Genomic DNA, 21539 nt, shown 5'->3' with positions numbered 1-21539 from the left:
ACTGCTGATCTCGATAATGCTCTGATGAGGAGGGGTCACACGCAGCGGGAACGCCCACCTCATACGGTCCGGCGATAGTGCGTGAAATCACTCGCGCGCGCACCAACAAATCAGGTGTGTTGTTGCGCATTGACCTTAACTGTAGCCAAATGACGAATAAAAACATTAGCCAAATTTTCAAAGTGTCGAATGCATCGAAATAACACATGCATATGGAATATTCTCAGTAGCGTTTGCAGTAAATGCAGCGACACCTTTATTGTTGCACGTTCGTGGCAAGCTGTGGCACAATATCTTCCAAATATTGCATTTCACACGGTGCTGCTGCCTCTGGGCTGTTCGTTTTCTTGAAGTCTAGTCTGCTGTAGAATTAAAAAAAAAAGACAGTACGTTTCAATTTAAAATATCATTCTGCAGGCTGTCCCAGCTAACTTTAGCCAGAGTTTAAAGATATGCGAATGCCACGTATATGGACGGAACAAAACTAATGTTATTTGCCGGTACTTAGAGACACTCGATCTATCTGTTTCATTCCGACTAAACAGATAATTGTTCCTAGTTATATAATGAACTTCTTCAATAAGAAAATTATACGAAAGGTGTCAATGAAGAAATCGTAGCGCGACATGAAATACTCCCGACAGACCTTTCTGTTGCTCAATACGTGCTAGATAAAACTGTTTTTCCGAGCGTGAATGAGGCCTGCGAATACACGCAAAGTGCCTCGAGCGGCCAGTCGCGCCGTAAATTTTCGTGCATTTGCGCTCTCCTCTCACGCTCGGAAAAAAAAACAATTTTCTGTAGATAGTATTTAGCTACTGAAAGCTGTATGGGGAGTTTTTCTTGTTAAAAGTTAAATTATGAGGCTTTACGTGCCAAAACCACTTTCTGATTCTGAGGCACGCCATAGTGGGGAACTCCGGAAATTTCGACCACCAGGGGTTCTTTAACGTGCACCTAAATCTAAGTACACGGGTGTTTTCGCATTTCGTCCCCATCGAAATGCGGCCGCCGTGGCCGGGATTCGACCCCGCGACCTAGTGCTCAGCAGCCTAACACCATAGCCACTGAGGAACCACGGCGGGTGGTTTTTCGTGTCGCTCTACAATTTTCTCATTTACACTTTTCATTTAATTATATTATTTGAGTACTAATAGATATTTAGGACAAATTGTTCAATAAAGCGAAATGAAAAAAAAAAGATAATTTGAGTATCTATAAGCGACAGCAAACTGCATTCACTTGGGCGTATCCAGCTACGTGGCATTCGCATATTTTTAAACGCTGGCTAAAATTAGCTGGGACACCATGCATATGTCAGTATAGCGTAAGAGCTAAATGATCGCTTTGATAGAGTAAACACTGCACCTTTAGAAGAATTAGGCACACATCTAGTTTTTGGAACCTGGGCGTTCTCTAAGAGGACTGGTAAAATAATACATTGCTCAATGAAAAAATACTGTAAGGGCTACACCTGATTTTCTCGACAACAGATGTCGATTAAATATTTTAAGATATCTGTTATAAAACAGGGCGTGTCGCTATAGCTTGACAGCTTTTACTAATCTTATAGGACGCCAAAACGGATTTAGGATTTTTCAGTTCTGCATAATGTTGCAAAAAAAGACCCTCAGTTTAAATACCTCTAAACTATTTACCATGTAATGCATGTTCTTGACGGAAACGAGACACGACTTCCTCATCAAAGTAAAACCTCTCGCGGACAAACACTTAATATTTACGCTTTGAAAGAGCACGATGCAAACTGCAAATTAGATTGTACTGCTAGCGCTCACTGCTGTTTTTCTGAATACGTACCTTCAACATCACGGAACACAATCTCGCCTAGAAAAAGTGAAAATACCATTCATATTAAACTATATCATTGGTGGCTTCCCAGTTCGTGTCATTTTCAGTCATGTGGTTGTAACGTGCAATGTTTCAGAAGTAAATGCTCGCCTACCAAGCTTTCGTCATCATGGTGCCCAAAAACGCTACACCAGCGACCACATTTCCAGGCTGCTCATGACACAAGTTAGGAATTCTGAAATGGCTTTCATGTTACGAAAGGTATACCAGAATCGATAGTTTGTTTCTATTTCGCAATTTTATAAGTATCCTAGCCTAAAAGGAGTGCAATTTCGACTGCTAAGCCAACCATTCATCAGGTAACCTGTTAAAGGCCAGTGTGTGAAAGCACTGTAAAAGTTGTTTTTGTGTGTATTCCAAATTGTTCAACAGGGTTCGTCAAAACAGCAGCGCTGTAGCTTCTTTCACGGCTGCATGATGCCATTGATGTAATCATCGTCAACATTGGAAAAGTGTGGTACGTACCAAGTATGGCTGTGTAAGCCGCCTAATTTTTTCTATCATCCTAAGTACTTGCTTCGCGAAACTTATTTTTAAGTTTAGTTCTCATAAAGAATTGCAGTAGTTGATGCTGAAATTCATTGCATATACAATTCGTATATATAGAGCCATATAAAAATTTACCCACTTGTACTTTACATAGTACGCTGAGCCTATGTGGTTTGCTGGAATGGTGTGCTGGTCTTTAAAGCAGATATGACCCTCCGTTCTTCAAATATATTGGAAAAGTACTTTTGTGAGAAAAAAGTGACAGTTGTTTCGAAGAACTGGATGAATTTAACAATTTCGCCAACATTGGCTATTTCATTCCCCCTATTCTTGCGTCAGTTCGTTTAGTGTGACGTAAAGGGCGTCGAACATTTCAGCAAGCTTGTACGCGATCTGAGTTCAGTATAATCGACCACGCGCATAAGCTTTGTACTTCATTGTTAAGACATCACGTGAGGTTTCTATAATAACTGGTTAGTGATTTAAAACACTCGGTATGTTATACAGGTAAATTAATGTTTTCTTTGTAAATATAACTGAATAATCTTGAAAGCATACCTGGTTTGAACTGTACTGGCCATGGTTCTGAAAAAGAAACAACTAAATGATTATCTCTTTTTAAAATCCCATCGTCTATATGTTCACTGATATGTCAAAAAGGAAAGATTCCCTGTGATGCGTTTAGCCAGCATGTGCAAGATGAGCATTGGAATATTATCAAGTAAGGCATGTTGTATGTGCATCCGTGTTTCTGTTCATGTCCCGTCTTCTCCGCGCAGTTTAAGATTTTGCTGAATAATATGAAATAGGTATAAATAAACGTCTAGCATTCTACGGTTTTGTTTTTAAACGTTTGGCACGCTTGCTTAGTTGTCATAAATTTGGCCTCTAGATATGAAATGAAACTTCACTGCGTTTTTAAGGTGTACAATCTTGCGTGTTAACATGGCCCATTTGCATTCTGTGACTGTGTGGTTCACTAATTTTGTTTGTGTGGTAATACTCTGCATGATGATTGATATTTCTTTTCATTACTTTAAACGAAGTTGTGTAGCCAGGACACAGGCCCATAGAACGATGTAACTATAGGCGTCCATTCTGGCTGAGTGCTTCGATACTTAACCCTAGAACGAAACTAAAAGTCGCAGTTTCACCCGAAAGCAGAAGCATCGATTGCGATAGCAAATTAGTAGATTATTATACGAAGCAAGGATAGTAGTTTTTTATGGGCCGCGTAAACTTGTAAACATTTGCTTACTAACTACCAAGCCCAGTGTGACCCGCGCACACGTAAACGTGAACATATATTGCGCCTTCACTGCGGAAACTCGCTGCCAAAAGGCTCAAGTGAGGAATCGCGGCCGCTGCAGCAGTGAGCTAATTTATCTTCGTGTATCTCTTGCTTATACGCGAGAGAAACGTGGATAGCACAGGCGATGGGAAGCCACTGGTACTACCCGCACACTGCAAACGTTGCCGATTGCTTTGAACATAGGACCCACACTGACGCCCACTTCGGCCACGTCGCAGATCGCGTTCAACATGCGGTGCCCACGCGGCCGCTCCGTAAGCAGCAGCCGCCGCTGAAGAACGCAACCCCTCTCTCGCCACACCACCATGTACCACGAGCTACAGAAGAGGGCGCGCTTCTGCCTAGCCTTCCGCCGAGCCACGTTCACGGAATCAGCGTCACACGCGTTCACATCCACATAAAGCATACGGTACGCGATGACAATTTTATCGGCCTTGGACTTTATACGGATCCTCACGGCGACGGCGACGGCACAAATGCGGCTAGAGTGTCTAGATAATTGCTACGACAACAAATACTTTATTTGCCCTAATATGCACGTAGAGTACTCGGGCGAATAATACAGGAGAACAATGGGTATGTACAGTCAACAGCAAAAGTTAGCGGATGCGGTTTTCCCTTCAAATGTGAATTCCTGCACCGTTATGGTATGACACTTCATATTTAATGAATCACTGTGTAGGTGGTGAATGCTACTACGTGCTGGAAAATTTAATTCTAGGTTGTGTGAACACGCTTCGCAAGAATTCAAGTTGTTCGCAGATCCTGCGAACCGCAAACTTTTGCGGTTGACTGTAGATCCAACCGCTCCATTCAGTGGTACTACATAACGTTGAATCTGTTCGGTCCATACATTACTGTATCGGCCCACGATCGGCGCCCGCTATTCGTTCTTTCCTTTTTTTCTGGTTGATGCGGAAAACGTCGTACCGCATTCAAAATAGTGATATCGACAATAACTAGGCCAATTGAATAGGCATTTGTACGCCTCCTTTCTGTTGGAAATAAGCGGAGCCAGAATATACCTGCATAATTAACTCATTCGTTTAAGGGGCGGTCTATGTCACTTACACACAGAGCAACAATTCAGGGCGACACAAGTTTAATAAATTCGAGCATGATGTGACCGCGCGTTCAAAGAGTCTTGAACTTGACTGACACTTGCATACTGATCGCACGCAAGGTGCGTTAGAAGTGGAGACGAAGCACTTTTGGGTAAGAGTACGGATGCAGAAATGTCGATTTGAGTAACGTTAAGTAGCTATGGTGTTCGGCTGCTGAGCACGAAATCGCGGGATCGAACCTCGGACAGGGCGGCCGCATTTAGATGAGGGCAAAATACTAAAACGCCCGTATACTTAGATTGAGGTGCACATTAAAAAACCCCAGGTGGTCGAAATTTTAGGAGTCCTGCACTACGGCGTGCCTCGTAATCAGAAAGTGGTTGGGCACGTAAAACCCCACATTTTGAAAACAAAACAAAAAACTTTAGGTAGTTCCAGAGTTCACGGCTATTTAAAAAGTGAACAAAAAATAAGTATGAAAGATAATGGAAATTTCGAAACTTACCTACTGTATAACGGTCCTTGGTGTCGACTAGAAATATCAGACAAAACAATCTGGTCATCTTCTTCGAAAAAATATGTCGCTTATCGTACCTTTCGTTTTTCATATGGAAACGCTTTACTACCAAACTATATGAATTAGGTATTAGAGGCCATTATAATCAAGAAACAGATACAAAATTCAGAAAGACGGGAGCTCACAGAAACACAGACGCTTCAAGTACTAACTGGGGTCGAAGAAAAAAGGTGGCGCTGGAGCGAACATGGTTAAGAACGACCCGCTGAGGTGCAAGCTTTGCCATTCAGGTGCGAGAGCGGCATCGACTTTTCCTGGAAAGCCATCGCAACCCTCTAGCCGTGGCGTCACTAAGTCGACTGTGTGCGGAGAACAATAATCGTCTCCTCGACTCTCCGTCGCAGGAGCCGAGATGAGTTCGACGAACCAGGCTTTGTGACGGAACACGCCACCACCGACCCAGTCTGCTTTGAGCAAGGGAGTCCCCAAGGTAACCTAGTTCAAGGCCCCTTCCCACGCACTGTTCCTGACGTCAGCCCCGAGTTCTGCGAAGACCGTCTGACCTCGGTTGGGGACCGTGAACCTGTGCGGAAGTGTGTGCGTGTAAGCCCTCGCGCAAAGAGGCGGCTCGTCTACTGGTCTAACGTTTCCCTCACCTTGGGATCGAGGGAGGACCGAGTGTTTATAAAACGCTGTTGTGCGGCTGCTCAGTGTACTTTCTGTCGCAGTCATGCTAGACTGATGAACTGCAACGTCCTTATGTAGATATTGTAAATAAACCGATATTCCTCGTTCTCGATGAGAAGCAGTCCTTCCCTTCAAGAACGTCCTCAGCGTGGATAAGTTGGACGACGGCATGGGCCAGCTACCATCTAATTCACGCCCGATTCCAATCTTGACAATATGCGACAATGAGGCCTGCTTCTCCTCAGTAGCCAATACCTTCTACATAGCAGCGTATCTGTGCACTGCTCGATCTCCCCAGCCTTCATAGGGAAAACAGTGTAAAATAAACTGCTGTGCAAGTAACCCTTACGGTGCCAGTTAGCTCGCTAATAGGTTATTCGGGTACACAGATTTGAGATTTCTGCAAATAATTTATAGTGAAGTACACATAGTCGCATAAATACTTTGTTTTTGTTTACCCAGTTTAAGGCCTTATGACTTCTCAAAGCCAAAACAACTAACTACTGTTTATTTTTGGCAGGTGATCACATTGCCACGCTGAAATACATGATACTCCGGGGCAAAGCGGCTCGAAGAAATGGATTCACAGCTACAAACAGAGGTGAAAGAAAGACGGCGCTACCCTCAAAGTCCTCTTTCTTTTTAGGCGCAATGCTCGCTACATATCTAGCCCGCACACACTCTGGACACCAGGGCGCGGGAAAGAGCAAATGACAAGCCATCTTGTTTGGGACCAACCAATCAATTTGATTTTCGTATCATATAACGAAACAGATGCTTAACTCGCACAAGCTTGACCACTGATGTAGTTGCAGTTGGAGTTTATTTCACCGCAGTGTTTCAATGCTTACATATTGAAACACGAGGTAAAGATACAATTTGTGGTGTGGAATGCGGGAAAAAAGCTGCGATATCAACGCAGCTTGACTGGCCCCACATCCCAGCAATACAAGGCAGAAAAGTGACAGCAATCATAGTTATGAAAACAAGTAAATAGGCACATAAATACATAGTGGATGTGGCACAATAAGGAATATAATTATACGAAAACAAAAATGCAGAAAGATTTGCACTCCTACAGCAGAAAAAAAATAATTAAACAATCGTAAAAAGAAATCTAGCATTTTATGCCGCATTTTTTGCACCAAGAAAACAGCAAGAAATACATCATGTAAGTAAAAACAGATTGGATATATCCTGTCGTGAAAGAAGGCGCAATCGCTCTAATGAAAAATTGAATTTGTTTAGTATGTGGGGGAATGAATGTTTCAGCATTTGGAAACCATTGTTTGTTCGGCATCGAGGAACCTTCTAATAATCGCTCTGTCTAGTAGGTCGAGCCGAGGTGCTGCGCCATAAGCATGCTATCGAGGTGAGATTATTATTTCCTTTGTTAAATTCAGTTTTCAGACACTAATGAACAACATTTATACATGTTATCAAAACTTAACAATTTAAATTTATTGAATAAAGACGAGGTATGTGCAATATATTCGTCATTTGCTATACAACGTAAGGCACTTTTGCACGTAATGCACTGAAAGCGCGACTAATTTTTGCTTAGATTGCACGGTGCCAGTGCCCGAAACAAGAAGACCATAGCGTATCTGTGAACGAAAAAGCGTATTATAGATAGTTAACATCTCAGCAGTCGGAAGAAATGATTGACATATTCTAAGCATGCCTAGTGCCTTAGCTTTTTTCTTACCGTTTCACTATGGGAATCCCATAACATATGCTCGTGAAAAATTATTCCCAATGTTTTGCTGTCGAAGAAAAATCAATCGCCCCATCGCTCAGGTATAGCTTTGAAGTACCTGTGTACGCTGTTCCCTTCGATCGAAAGAAAACGGCTATGGTTTTTAAGCAGTTGATGTATAGGGAGTTTACGGTCGACCATGCATACAAGTCACCTAGTGTCGCGTTTGCTACTGAAATAAGGTCATTTACGTCCACACCCGCAAAAAACAAGGAAGTGTCATCCGCATATATGACATATTGAATTGTCTGGTTTATCTTAATAATTTCGTTCACATAAGGAATAAAAAGTAGTGGCCCCAATGTACTACCTTGAGGTACACCTTGAATAACTTTTTGCAAAGACGATTGTTCTCTGTTTATGCTTACACACTGTAGCCTATTGCTCAAATAACTGGTATATAAACTCAGTGCAATGCCTCGAATGCTGTAATAGGGTAAATTTTGTAAAAGGGTATTGTGACTTATCCGGTCAAAGGCTTTAGAGAAGTCAACAAATATACCAAGTGTAAGTTTCTTGTCCTCTATAGTGCCTAATTTCCTTTTGTCGTAGCAATGCTAGCTCTGTCGACAGCCCTGACCTGAAACCGTATTGAGCCAGCGTAATTACCGAGTGTTTTGTAAAGAAATGCGATAATCTTATAAATATTAGTTTTTCTATGGGCTTTGAAAACAATGGTAGAACGGATATGGGCCTATAGTGTTTCAAATCATTTTTGTCTCCTCCCTTAAACAGTACTGTAGCTTTTGCATGCTTCAGACATTGAGGGAAAATACCTGTGCCTAAAATGAGGTTTTAAATGTATGTTAAGGAGACGACTAATATATCTATAACAAAACAGATTGGAGTGTTCTCCAAACCATCAATATCTTCCGATTTAATTTTCTTTAGTTTTTTGAAAACATACAGAACCTCATAATATATCGGGGAAAGATAAACGGGAAAAATGGGAAAAAAGATAAGCTACTTGTGCGGAGATGTAATGTAGTGCAGAAGTGTCAGTAACGCTGTCTACCAATGAAGTAAGGTGATTATTAAATTTCTCAGCCAATGCTTTGCCCCTGTATGTTCCATCCCCTTCAGTTATCTCTTCTAAAATAAATTAGCTTGACGTAATGTGCTAATTGATCTGTTATGAATGATATGAATTTGATAGAGCCGTGATGATGATGATGATGATGATGATGATGATGATGATGATGTATGGGGTTTTATGGCGCAAGGGCCAGGTATGGCCAAAGAGCGCCATGTCTACGCTAATGAGTTTGCAGTGTAATTATGACTACTATGAAGTTGGTGTGATGTGGCTGTAAAGAGGCCTTAAAATATGCGCTCTAAAGTGCGTAAAATCTGTATAATAAAATTATGGCGATGACGTATGACTTGTACTATGAACATTTAGATGCATATAAAAAGAATGATGCGATAACTAACATATATCAGAGTATGAAAAATGCCAGAGCACTACTGCCTCCTTAGAGCCCTTGAGACACAAGGGCCTCAAGGCATGTGCTATGCAAAACAATTATCGCAGTGGCATCCTCTGGAGAGAGGAGGCGCTATGAATGCATGGGACTAATAACATGTAAGACCTCATCTCTGAGGAAACCTAGGACTGTGTCTGTATTAAAAAGCAATTCTGGACCAAGAAGCATTGCAGGATGAAGAGGAATGTGATGTCGGTATGCTAATGAAAAATGTCTCTTTCTCTCAGATTCGGCTTCCCGACACTCCAGGAGGACGTGGAGTACGGTCAGCCTCTCCCCGCATCTACCACAGGTTGGAGGCTCACTTCCGGTGAGTAGAAAATTATGGGTGCCAAACGTGTATCCTATTCTGAGACGACAGAATAGTACATCTGTTCGGCGCGATATTGTAGCAGAGGGCCAGAATCCTAACTGTGGTTTTATCAGGTGGAGCTTATTATCCGTTTCCGCGTCCCACATGCGTTGCCAGTGGTCTCGCAATCTCCTTCGCAAGAAAGGCCTCAGATCTGTGACAGGCACCGCAGCGGTAGGTTTAACAGCTTGCGATGCGATTGACGTGGCCATCTCGTCCGCCAGAACGTTACCCTCGATGCTGCTAAGGCCAGGCACCCAGAATATAATGATATACTGGTTAGATCTGTACGCTTTACACAAGACAGAATATAGTTCATTAAGTACTGGATTTTTGTGTGTATAGAGTGACATCAGGGCCTTCACGACACTTCGGGAGTCTGTATATATAGCTGACTTTTGGAGCTTTGATTTTCTTATATGCTTCACAGCAGACAGTAATGCGTAGGCCTAGGCCGTAAATATACTTGTTTCCGGATGCAGTACATCGGATTCTGAGAAGGATGGGCCGACGGCAGCATACGACACCCCGGCATTAGACTTCGAAGAGTCTGTGTAGAACTCAGTACAGGAGTGCTTGTGCTGGAGTTCTAGAAAATGAGTTCGTATTTCGATCTCTGGTGCGTGTTTTGTTACTTCTAAAAAGGATATGTCACATTCTATGACCTGCCACTCCCAAGGCGGTAACGACTGGATTGGATGCATTAGGCGAAGCTCGAGGAGTGGGACATGTATCTCATCACTAAGCTCCCTCACTCGAAGCGAGAAAGGCTTTCTTACAGAGGGGCGATTATGGAAAAGTGTAGTGCAGGTCATATCGTTAACAGTGTTAAAACATGGATGTTGATTATTGGAGTGTATTTTTAGGAAATATGTAAGGTTGATGTAAGTTCTGCGTAGATGGAGGGACCATTCATTTGATTCCGCGTATAAGCTTTCAATCGGGCTTGTTCTGAAAGCGCCAGTGGCTAAACGGATACCTAGATGGTGGACAGGATATAGGATCTTTAGTGCGCTCGGAGCGGCAGAGTTATATACGACGGCACCATAGTCCAATCGTGATCGAATTAGGCTCTTATAAACATTCATCAGACACTTTCTGTCGCTACCCCATGTTGAGTGGGATAGAATTTTAAGCAAGTTTATTGTCCTTAGACATTTTTCTTTAAGATATTTAATGTGCTGTATAAAAGTGAGCTTGGAGTCAAGTATAATATCCAAAATTTGGGTTCTTTGTTGATAGGCACTTGATGTCCACACAGTTGAACACAAGGATCTGGAACCAGGCCTCTCTTTCTAGTAAAAAGAACAGAAGAACTGGTGTGGGGTTAATTTTAAACCCGTTTTCGTCTGCCCACTTAGATATCTTGTTCAATCCCCGCTGTACTTGTCTTTCGCACACTGCCAGGTTACAGGATTTAAAACCTATTTGTATGTCATCTACGTAGACGGAGTAAAAAATAGCTGGTGGTAATGAAACGCGCAGTGTGTTCATCTTAACTATATAGAGGGTGCAGCTGAGCACACCTCCTTGGGGTACACCAGTTTCCTGAATAAATGGACGTGAAAGTACACTCCCGACTCTCGCGCGGAATGCACGGCTGGACAAATAGCTTTCTATTAGGGCGAGCATATTGCCACGGATGCCCATTCCCGACAAGTCTCTCAAGATTCCGTAATGACGCGTTGTGTCGTACGCCTTCTCCATATCGAGGAATACGGATAGGAAATATTGTTTATGTAGAAAGGCGTCGCGAATGTTTCCGTCAATACGCACAAGGTGATCAATTGTGGACCACCCCTCTCTGAAGCCACACAGAAAGGGATCAAGCATTTGGTTTAATTCCAGGAAATGTATGAGTCGCCGATTAATCATTTTCTGAAAATGCTTACAAATGCAACTTGTGAGGGCTATCAGGCGGTAACTGGACGCCAACGAAGGATCTTTACCTTGCTTCAAAATGGGAATCACAATTGCTTCTCTCCATGCAAGTGGAAGATATCCAGCAGCCCAAATAGTGTTGAAAAGTGCAAGTAAAGTCAGTTGTGCATCAGTGTGTTCGTTCTTAATTATGTCTTACATAATTCTATCAGGTCCTGGTGCAGAGCTCTTGCATGTGATCAAGGCAGCTCTCAGCTCGGCAATACTAAAGGGACGGTTGTAAGGCTCATTCTCTCGACTTTTTCTTGTTAATGGCTTACGTTCTTCTATTTGTTTGTATTTGAGAAAGGTTCGTGAATAACTTGTCGGACTTGACACGCTCTCAAAATACTCCCCAAGTGAGTCTGCCTGGTCTTGCAGTGTATCGCCCTGTGTATTTACTAGAGGGAGAGAATATGTTTGCCGCCCTCTAATCCTATTAACCCTGTTCCAGGCTTTGGCCTCATCTCTAAACGAGTTAATACTCGATAAAAACATGTGCCAACTTTCTCTTCTGGCCTGTCGGCGGGTTCTCCTAACTTGGGACTTTACTTTTTTAAAGTTGACAAGATTCTCTGCAGTGGGCGAAGCGCGTAGCAACCCCCACGCCCTGTTCTGCTTTTTACGAGCGATCCTACAATCGTCGTTCCACCACGGGACACGCCGTTTGCACGCCAAGCCATTTAGTTCCGATATGCATTTAGATGCGGCAACTATTATGAAGGCTGTAAAGAACTCGACTGAAGCATCAATTCCTAACGAAGACTAACGAATGGATGAGTTCTTGCACATCATCAAGATTCCTATGAAGACCTCTGACATTCCATTGAATAATTTGTGTATCCATATTTAAAGTAAATTGGTGCTGTGTTTACGGAAACGGAAGGGATCTCTTAGATTACAGAGCCCTTTCGAGGCCCTATAATAGGAGTTTTGCCCTTTCTGAAGCGTTCGAGCGAGTCTCGGTGCTCCTTAGGCGTTTGGTGCGCATTGAGGACAGGTGTAGTGTCCATTGCCTCCTGTGAGACGCCGGACAAGCGCTCTTGCGAGCGAGAGGTTTTCCGAGAGAGTCCTGCCCCGGAAGGCAAGATCCCTGCGCCCACCAGCCCGGAGGTCGATGGGGCTCCCTGAGGGATTTGGCTGCGCTGGCCGTTGCCAGCGCTGGAAGGGGCCTCGGAGGTTGGGGCAGCCTCAGCCGCGCCCACCTTCGGGGTCGATGGCCCCGTCTGCTGGGTTGGTGGAGCAGCGCTAGCTGCAACCGTCGCGGGGGCAGATGGCGTAGGTGCCGACTCACTGCTTGTGGGTCGGACAGCCGCCGGAGGCCGTTGTGACGCTGCCCCCTGACGCGCCACATCGGCAAAGGTTTTCTTGGGCAGGTACGATACCCGCCTACGTGCCTCCTTGAAACTTATATTTTCCTTTACTTTAACTGTCACAATTTCCTTTTCTTTTTTCCAGGATAGGCAAGACCGCGAGTACGCGGCGTGCTCCCCATCACAGTTTACACAGTGGAGAGCATTCTCACAAGCTTCAGATGTGTGTTCGTGGGCACTGCATTTCGCACATGTTTGGCGGCCTCGGCAGCTCTGCGAGCTGTGACCGAAGCGCTGGCATTTGAAACATCGGAGTGGATTTGGCACGTACGGCCTAACACGGAGCTTGATGTACCCGGCCTCGATTGAATCTGGCAAGATACTTGATCCAAAAGTAATTATTAGGTGTTTCGTCTGAATCTCGTTACCATCCCGCCTCATCTTAATTCTTCTGACATTGATCACATTTTGTTCGCTGAAGCGCTCCAGGAGTTCCGCTTCAGTCAGCTCAAACAAATCATCATCCGACACAACACCGCGGGTGGTGTTCATTGTACGGTGCGGGGTTACTGTTATGTGGGTCTCCCCAAATGACCCTAGTTTCGGTAGTTTTTCATATTGTTTCAAATCGCGGAGCTCCAAGAGTAGGTCACCGCTTGCCATCCTGGACACCTTGTAACCTGGACCAAAAACATCAGTCAAGGACTTTGACACAAGGAATGGTGAAATGTTTCGCACTGCTTTGTTTGGCTTTTCAGAGTGAATAACATGGAACCGGGGAAAATTCTGGATTTGGTGGCCGAAAAACTGAAATACATCTTCGGTGCGCCCTCGTTTCTGAGGGCGATCAGGAAGTTTGGGGAAAGAAGTTTCCATGAAAATATATGAAAATTCGGCAACAGCGCCGACCGCCCACCACGGAGCCCAACGAGGGGACGCCTAGAGCTTGCATGCAAGTCTGCACGACGCCAGTCGTATGCCGCCACTATAACCAAATATGGTGGACCCAAGGTTGGATAGCCACACAGGGTTAACCCTTGCCGACAAGAAAAAGGAAGTAAATAGAAGAGAGAAGGGGACAGGAAAGGTGGAAAATAAGGGAAAGACGAAGGTTGTAGGAAGAGAGACACAGGAAAAGGCGACTGCCGATTTCCTCCAAGTGGGTCAGTCTGGAGGTGCCGTCTATGTGAAGCCAAGGCCGAAGAGGTGTGTTGCCTCCGCCGGGGGGCCTTAAAGGTCCAAACACCCAGCATCGGCTCAACCGCCTGGATCCCCTTTTCCCCAGACACGGCTAAGCCGCGCACGGCTACACACGGGAGGGTCCAACCCTCGTGTGCTCGGGTACGTGGTGTCACAACACACCAAACGCCTGCTGACGCAGACGCCCCTGCGGGGTTGATAGAGCCGTTGCCGCGCGGTTTTACCTCTACTGCTACTAGGATGGTCACCTTAGCAAAATGCGGATGACAGCAGCAAGACCCGCAATGCGCAGAAGGAAGTGCGCTCATATCCTTCTTTTATTAATGGCGTGATCCATCATGCTATAGTTCACACAACGGCCGGTCTGTCCGGCGCATTATTTACCTCAATTAACGGCACCTGGTAGAACACTGCCACGGAAAAGTGCACGCAGTGTTATGCGTACTTGACGTTGCACGTTTGCGTGGCACATCCCATGATTCGAGGGCGTAGGCTAGATAGTTAGTTCGGGGCGGAAACAAAACACGTGACCACTACACTTTCGCCACCTTCATGTGGTTGTGGTTCATCGTGTGGTAACAAAGCACCTTGTGCCACTTTTTCCGACAATCCTGCTTGTATCTCTCGCCCACCTTGACAAATGCTTCTGAAGGATGGTTTCTGCCACTGAGCTGATAGCCGAACGAGATATGAATCTTTATTTTGGGCGTTTTCGCGCTACAATTTCGTGTCATTCCTCAAGTACTGACTTGCCCAAGAAAGTTCTTGAGCAGTATATTCATACACCTACCTATTTTATTTTTCGCCGGTGACTGCTTTCCACCGGCTAACGGATGTTAAACGTGATCGCTGAGCGCGAGATGCGCCTGCATGATTTGGATCTGCTCGAGTGTTATCGTTGATTCTGTTTGTTGTCTACGCTCTCGCCGAACACTGAATAATGAGCTTCCATGTGCGACATGAATTGCGCAGTAGGTTCTGCAAGGCACTCGAGTACCAGTGATTATCCTACAACTTTCGAAGAGTAATGCATAACAGCTCACGAGCTTGACCCACAGAAAAGATTTTCCAGGATCGTTGACTTTGCTCGCCGCTATTGAAGTGCTGGATGGTTACTTGTATCTCAGGGCACAAGTTGGCCCAACAAAGAGTTCAACTTGTAACACAGCTTTCACACTGCGTCATGCATCACCGTCACTACAGCGTGAGTACTATACTAGACAAACCTCAACCACTCTCGCTTACCTGTTTGGCTACTACGCAGACTTTGGGGAAATTATTGCTAGCAAAAAATCCTAGCTACATAAATCTTTCCCATTACACAACACGCAGAAATGAATCTCAACGTTTAGACAGTGCTGGTTTAGAAAAGTTGGTTATGCAGTAGAAATTAAGTATACCTTGTCTTTGTGTGAATTATATTCATGAAACACATACCTGGAATATCAGAGCTCCGTGGAGGTACTGAAAATGAAAGACAACAAATACTCTCATTCAGTCATGAACGAGAAGAAAACGAGTTAACCAAGGGGCCGAGTTTCTTTATTAATATCATAAGAAGCTAACAATGACACCAAGCAGAACACAGGGGAGAATAATTGTGCTTGGTAACCAAATAAAGAAAATGATAAATAAGGAAAATGAAAGTGGCTGAAAAAACAACTTGCTGCAGGTGAAGAACAATCCCACTTCTTAGCATTAAGCATGCGATGATCTACCAATTGAACTACCGCGGCGCCTTCTTACCATCCACTTTCTTGGCTATTTATGTTTCCTACTAGAACTGTGGGTGTGTTAGCCAGCGCCACCACTCACAATCCTTGGCGGCGGATGTGGAACATCCTTTTTGCCCCAGGCGTCGCGAGTACAGGATCTTTTTGGTAGAAGGCAACTGGTCAATAAATCCACCCGTGCTATCTGAAGGCATCAATGTTGCCGGATTCGGGACCCTCGCTACGGTATGAACGAGAAGAAAGGAAATTAAAGGAGGGGCCCGATTTTTTAAAATAATATCATATGAAGCCAACAAACAAAGATATCAAGCAAAACAAAAGGGGAAGTTTTTGTGCTTGGTAAATGAAATAAAGAAACGATAAATAATGGAAATGAAAGTGTATAAAAAAACAACTTGCCGCACGTGGGGAAGGATCCCACGTCTTCCGCATTACGCGTGCGATCCTCTACTAATGGAGCTACCACGGCACCGTTTTCCGATTCACTTTCTGGGGTAGTTATGGTTCCTACTAGAACCCTGGAAATTTTTGGCAGAGCCACCACTCACAAACCTTGGCAGCGGATGTGGAACATCCTTTCTTCCGCAGGTGTCACGAGTACGTGATCATTTGGGTGAAAGCAACTGGTCAATTAACGCACACATGCTACCTGAAGGCATTAATATTGCCGGATTTCAGACCCTCGTAATGTAATGAACGAGAAAAAAAGGGGGGGTTACCGAGGGGCCCACTTTTTCGGGCCCCTTGGCTCCACAATACAAATGATAGCGTAGGGAAGTTCTACATACGCTCAGCCGCATCGCTTCCCGGGCTACAGGACGCCGAGAACAGCAACCAACAAAGCATTGACATTTGAGCAATGATCGCCATGGCTTCAGCGGCATTCAGTCATTGCTGCATCTTTATATGTACTGTGCTATTTTCCCGTGTATATACACGTTGTCAGATCAGATGGCGGAGAAGGTGTTTGTTTAAAGTTTGAAATGCTCCTTAAATTCTAGTTAAATGAGTGGCTATAGCGTGACCGCGAAATTGGCGACGATAGTCGGATGCCTGTATATTTTCTTCCCATGCCATAAGCCTACAACAATAAAATATTATCATTGTTCTCTAGGCTGCAAAAAAAAAAAAAAAAACAACGCCAAAGTGTAAGTCAGGTGATGGAGCCGGTTCATACATCAGCGACCTATTATTAAATGCACATTCAGATGAGTGCTGTCGAGAACACCATTGTGCTCCTTCTGGCTCTAAAGAAAACGAATTCAAATTTAAGTATTGTGTGTGTGTGTGAATAGCCGAACATCTGATCCTTCCAGCATGATGGTGAAGTTGTTATTTCATTTCCTTTGCAATCCTTCGGAAGTTGCGCAAGCTAGCTTTTTGTGGAAAATCATATGCGAGGTTCTGCACAAGTGATTCACTAAGCTTAACGGGAACTTGTTTTCATTGTTCACAGCTCTGCAGTCCAGTGAAATATTCTACTGAATTCGCTATTTCACTAAAAGAAGCGCAAGTACTTCAGCGAATAATCCGCGTAGACAAAGGGCCTGTATTTTTTTGTTGCTTCGAGTCGATTTCGACACAAGCACTTCGTTTATTTTCTCCGTACTAGAACCCGTACTGCAGAACATCAGTAACGTTCCACCATGGGTATGCTAATTATTCATACGACCTTTTTACGCAACTATAATACTTGCCGCTAAAGAGGTGCATTGGTACACGTAGCGGTATAAGGCGTTAGCAATCGTCTGAAAATGAGCAATCTAGATAATTGACAGGTGCCACACGGTCCGTGTTTCGTTACACACCCCTCTATCGGGGATTGCAATGCAGAAGCTGTGTTGTACTACATGACGTATACAAGGCTGTGCAATTGCAACTCGCTGGTGCTAACCGCAGCATCAAATTTGCGGGCAATATTCTGAAGATTGGTCAGCAGAAATATAATGGTAGGTGTTCTTGAGCGTCCTCGAAATTCATTTTTATATTTCGTAAATGATACGTACGATGAGCATCCCGTTGTTGCATCACGGTACAGTTTTTCAGCCGAGTTTTTCCTTGGGTACTTTTATTTACCTGGTGTCACATGGAGTAAAGGGCCGCCTGTTTTTATCTATCTTTAGCGCGGAGGCGAGTGCCATCCGGTGTTGTTGCGAGAAATCCCGCGGTGCGCGCGACCAAGACCACAGCAGCAGCAGTGGCGCCGGCTAGAAAGTCGGGAATAGAGACAACGAAAGCTTTGCTTTGAAACTTCTGCAACGCTGCCCATTTCAGCGGACAGCTCGAGACCAAGGAGCAGTTCGTCTTCTTCGTTGGTGCGCCCACGCGCATCGTCCAAATGAAATAATCAATATGCACCCCTTCCTATAAATACTGCGTCGAGGACAGCTAACGTCGCATTCAAAAAAGACAAGTCCACCTGTCGAAATGTTGGCTCCCGCTTTTACCTAGTTCTCTTTTTTCTTAACACAATATGCATGTAGCATTATCCCAGGCGGTGGAAGCACCGTCCCTGTGCGTCTAAATATCGGTGTTAACCGGAGAGTAATGAGGCTTGATGCGTGCGACATGCACAACGTCAGTAGACAGCAGGGCAGATAAGCCACTGTCATTGACTCGGTCGATTTCATATGTAACTGGAGTTACAGCGCGCAGCACTCGGTATGGGCCTGTGTACCAAGACATCAATTTTGTGCTTTTAGATTTTTTTGGTTTTGTGGCCGTATCTTGAGAGGGTTCTACGTTGGGTAGAGTCTAGGTACGTCGGCGGCTCATAGCTTTGTGCGTGCTGCGAGTCCTCAGCGCTCGCTTTGCGTTGACGCGATAGACAGCACGAATGTCACTTCGCCCGCTGCTGCTGCCGCGTTTACTGATGCCAACTTTTGGACAGAGGGTGTAGGCAGTCTTCGAGTGCTATGTGTTCATGATTGATGTGTGCGCTAATACAATAATTCTTCAATAATACAAAACGAATGTTTACCAGTTCATATCACCGGTAATATAACTATCCATACTTCGTATCAGGCATGTATCCAGGGGAGAGGGCTGCGCCCCCCCCCCCCCCCTCAAGCTAAGCGGCATACCGCCTCCCCCCCCCCCGTGCCACCACTCCTCACACACATTCCTAATGCACCACCAAATCAATTTAGAGACTTGAGAGCTATTCGGTGGTGAAGATTTTGCTCCCTTCTTCACTCCGTTTGGATGAAGGTACTTATCGGCATGTCCTGGGGTGTGAAGGCCAGTTTTCTCATCGATTCCGTGCCAGCGCGACTAACTCGAGATGCGTTCACTTGTCACCATCTATTGCAACGGTCATGTGCGCATCGCCATTACTTTGTTAGTTCAAACTTGTTTGTTTAGACGGATACAGGGACCAGGAACGGGATTCAGTTCGTAGTCACTTGGTCCGTATGCTCGTGGAAAAAGTGATGACAAGAGACAAGGTGAGTTCCGTTTAACTTTTGCTTTATTATTTCCTCGAGTGACGGCTCGCCGCGACCCTGGAAGATCCTCGGAACCATATACCCGTGATATAAGTTAGAAAGGGTGGAAAATAAAATCATGCGAAACAGCATCCGTGATGAAACCCTGCCATAACCATTAAATCAATAAGCAATGTGAATGCCACCCGTTACCTCCTCTCGTTTTTTCCAAATTGTGTAGTACTTTTCATGCAAAATTGCCGCCTGTGAACAAGAGCAGCAAGAAGTTGAGAAATTAAGCGATCTATTAAGAGAGAGAGAATCGGGGCAACAGTCAAACAGAAAGGTAAACGAAAGTTACCAAATTTAACCGCTCTTTGTGAGGGTATACGTCTGTCCTTGCGGCTGCGTTAAGTCTTCGATAACCAAGACAGGATCTACATGAATTGTTCTTTTTCTCAACAAGTATCCCTGGATCAGCCCAGTTATTGCAAGCATCCTGGACGACGCCTTTCCGCAGCATTTGTTGGACTTGTTGGTCGATCACTTCAGGTTCAGAAGGAGAGACATAGTACGGCTTCTGGACAATGTGCACCGCTTGGTGCATGTTTATGCAGCATTGCTCTCGCGATTGCGGAAACGAAATCGGACGCTCGTTTTGCGTAGGCTGAAATCGTGAGAAGAAAAGCGTATTGCCACGCAAGACGCGTTCTGCAACGACGACTTCAATGACATAGCGCCAGAGTAGCGCGAGAACGTTTGTTTACCGATGACATGCGTGGAACACGTCCACCGATACCGTATCTATGGAAACGAAGCGCGGCATGAGTGAAGGTCTGTCTGCGGCGGCTGCTGCGAATCGCGCCCACGCGGCACCCACGCGCTGCCTCGCACAACCTTCCGATTGGCGAGGCAGTGGCGCCACACTTCGCTCCGTTTGCAGTGCGCTGTAAGAGACAAATTGTCCGCACCTGCCAACATATCGCGAAATTTTAAAAAAAAATTAAATTATCGGGTTTGACGTGCCAAAACCACTTTCTGATTATGAGGCACGCCGTAGTGGAGGTCTCCGGAGGTGTCGACCACCTGGGGTTCTTTAACGTGCACCTAAATCTAAGCACACGGGTGTTTTCGCCCCCATCGAAATGCGGCCGCCGTGGCCGGGATACGATCCCGCGACCTCGTGCTCAGCAGCCCAACACCATAGCAACTGAGCAACCAGGGCGGGTATATCGCGATATGAAACCACGTTTAGAGCGGCGCTCATCTTTCATATCAGGGAGTATCGTATTCGCCAGTGAATTTTTCAGCCGGCTTTGTTATCTCGGTCGTTTTGTGTTCTTCGCATATGACGAACATTATGGTCGCAATAAAATTATTTTCTATTATTCGCACGTCGTCGGTATTCGCAGGGAAAGCTCTAGCTCATACGCTTACACGTAAGAATGAAGAAACAAGTATGAGCAGCATTTCTTATCTACAATGGCCAAACTAAGCAATATAATCATTTAATGGGCCAGTGCAGTGTGCAGGAGACGGAATCATTCTGTATTATATCGCGTGCGCAACCCTTACAAGCGATGCATTATCTTGTTCTTCGCAGACAATAGAGAACACAAAATAATTCGCGCAACCATGTGTGACAACGCTGAAGTAGAAACCATTTTCGTTAGCAACGAGTGAACGTGCCTCTTGTTATACTGTGTGGGAGCATCGCACAATTAGAGCAGTTCGAGGACCCACGCAAAACGCAAAAAGAAAAGAAAAATCAAGCAGCGCCTTGATGCATGGGCAGCCCTTTTTCTGAGCACGGTGGTCATACGCTGCTTTCTCTTTCAGCAGTCGCGAGTACTCTATTGCGGCACCTCCCTATGCATCAATAACACAGGACGCGAAATGCGTCAGGTTGCGTGCAGTCTTCGTTATTTTCCATAACTTAACGACCGCTGCGCCGGTTGCAAATTCGGCAGGTGTACCCGACACGCGTACCGGCCTGAAAGTGAGGCGTGCGGGCCTAAAATAAAGATGCCGAATAGTCGTAAACGGCGCTCTAATGTTGTTGTCGCAGGAGCGCGGCAGGGGAAGGCATGACGTACGCTATTGCGTAGTTTAGAAGAACATAGAACGGACACCGAGCCATGCAAGCTTGCTGGCCGTGAAGATTTTGTTTAAAGCAATTGTCATATATTGATGTTTCTCAGGCGTCGCACGAAGCTTCTGCAACAAATAGACTCCACAGGCGTTTAGATGGATGGGTGGATAAAGCTTTATTGGGTCTATCTAAATGTGGTTGGGACGTCTAGGGGCCCAACCACATTTCAATAGATCCAATGTTGTTTTAACCATTCATCCATCCAAACACAAGTTTCTGGGGTCTCCGTGAGCGTCGATCGCAGCGCTCTTGCATGAGGA

The 21539-nt window shown here is 45.0% G+C and overlaps 1 long non-coding RNA gene across 1 annotated transcript; it reads right to left on the bottom strand.

Annotated features, from left to right (window-relative positions):
* Positions 1-234: 234 nt before the first annotated feature.
* LOC129380277 (uncharacterized) lies at positions 235-17254 on the bottom strand. Its single transcript, XR_008608292.2, has 6 exons — positions 16491-17254; positions 15407-15433; positions 5240-5266; positions 2917-2943; positions 1819-1845; positions 235-362 (listed from the first exon to the last, which is right to left on the bottom strand). It is a non-coding gene; the product is annotated as an uncharacterized lncRNA (long non-coding RNA).
* Between the last annotated feature and the right edge of the window lie 4285 nt (positions 17255-21539).

This window comes from Dermacentor andersoni, chromosome 10 (assembly GCF_023375885.2).
Source record: "Dermacentor andersoni chromosome 10, qqDerAnde1_hic_scaffold, whole genome shotgun sequence".
Classification (NCBI taxonomy): domain Eukaryota; kingdom Metazoa; phylum Arthropoda; class Arachnida; order Ixodida; family Ixodidae; genus Dermacentor; species Dermacentor andersoni.
Note: the sequence above shows the minus strand (reverse complement) of the source record. Positions and strands in the feature narration are given on the sequence as shown.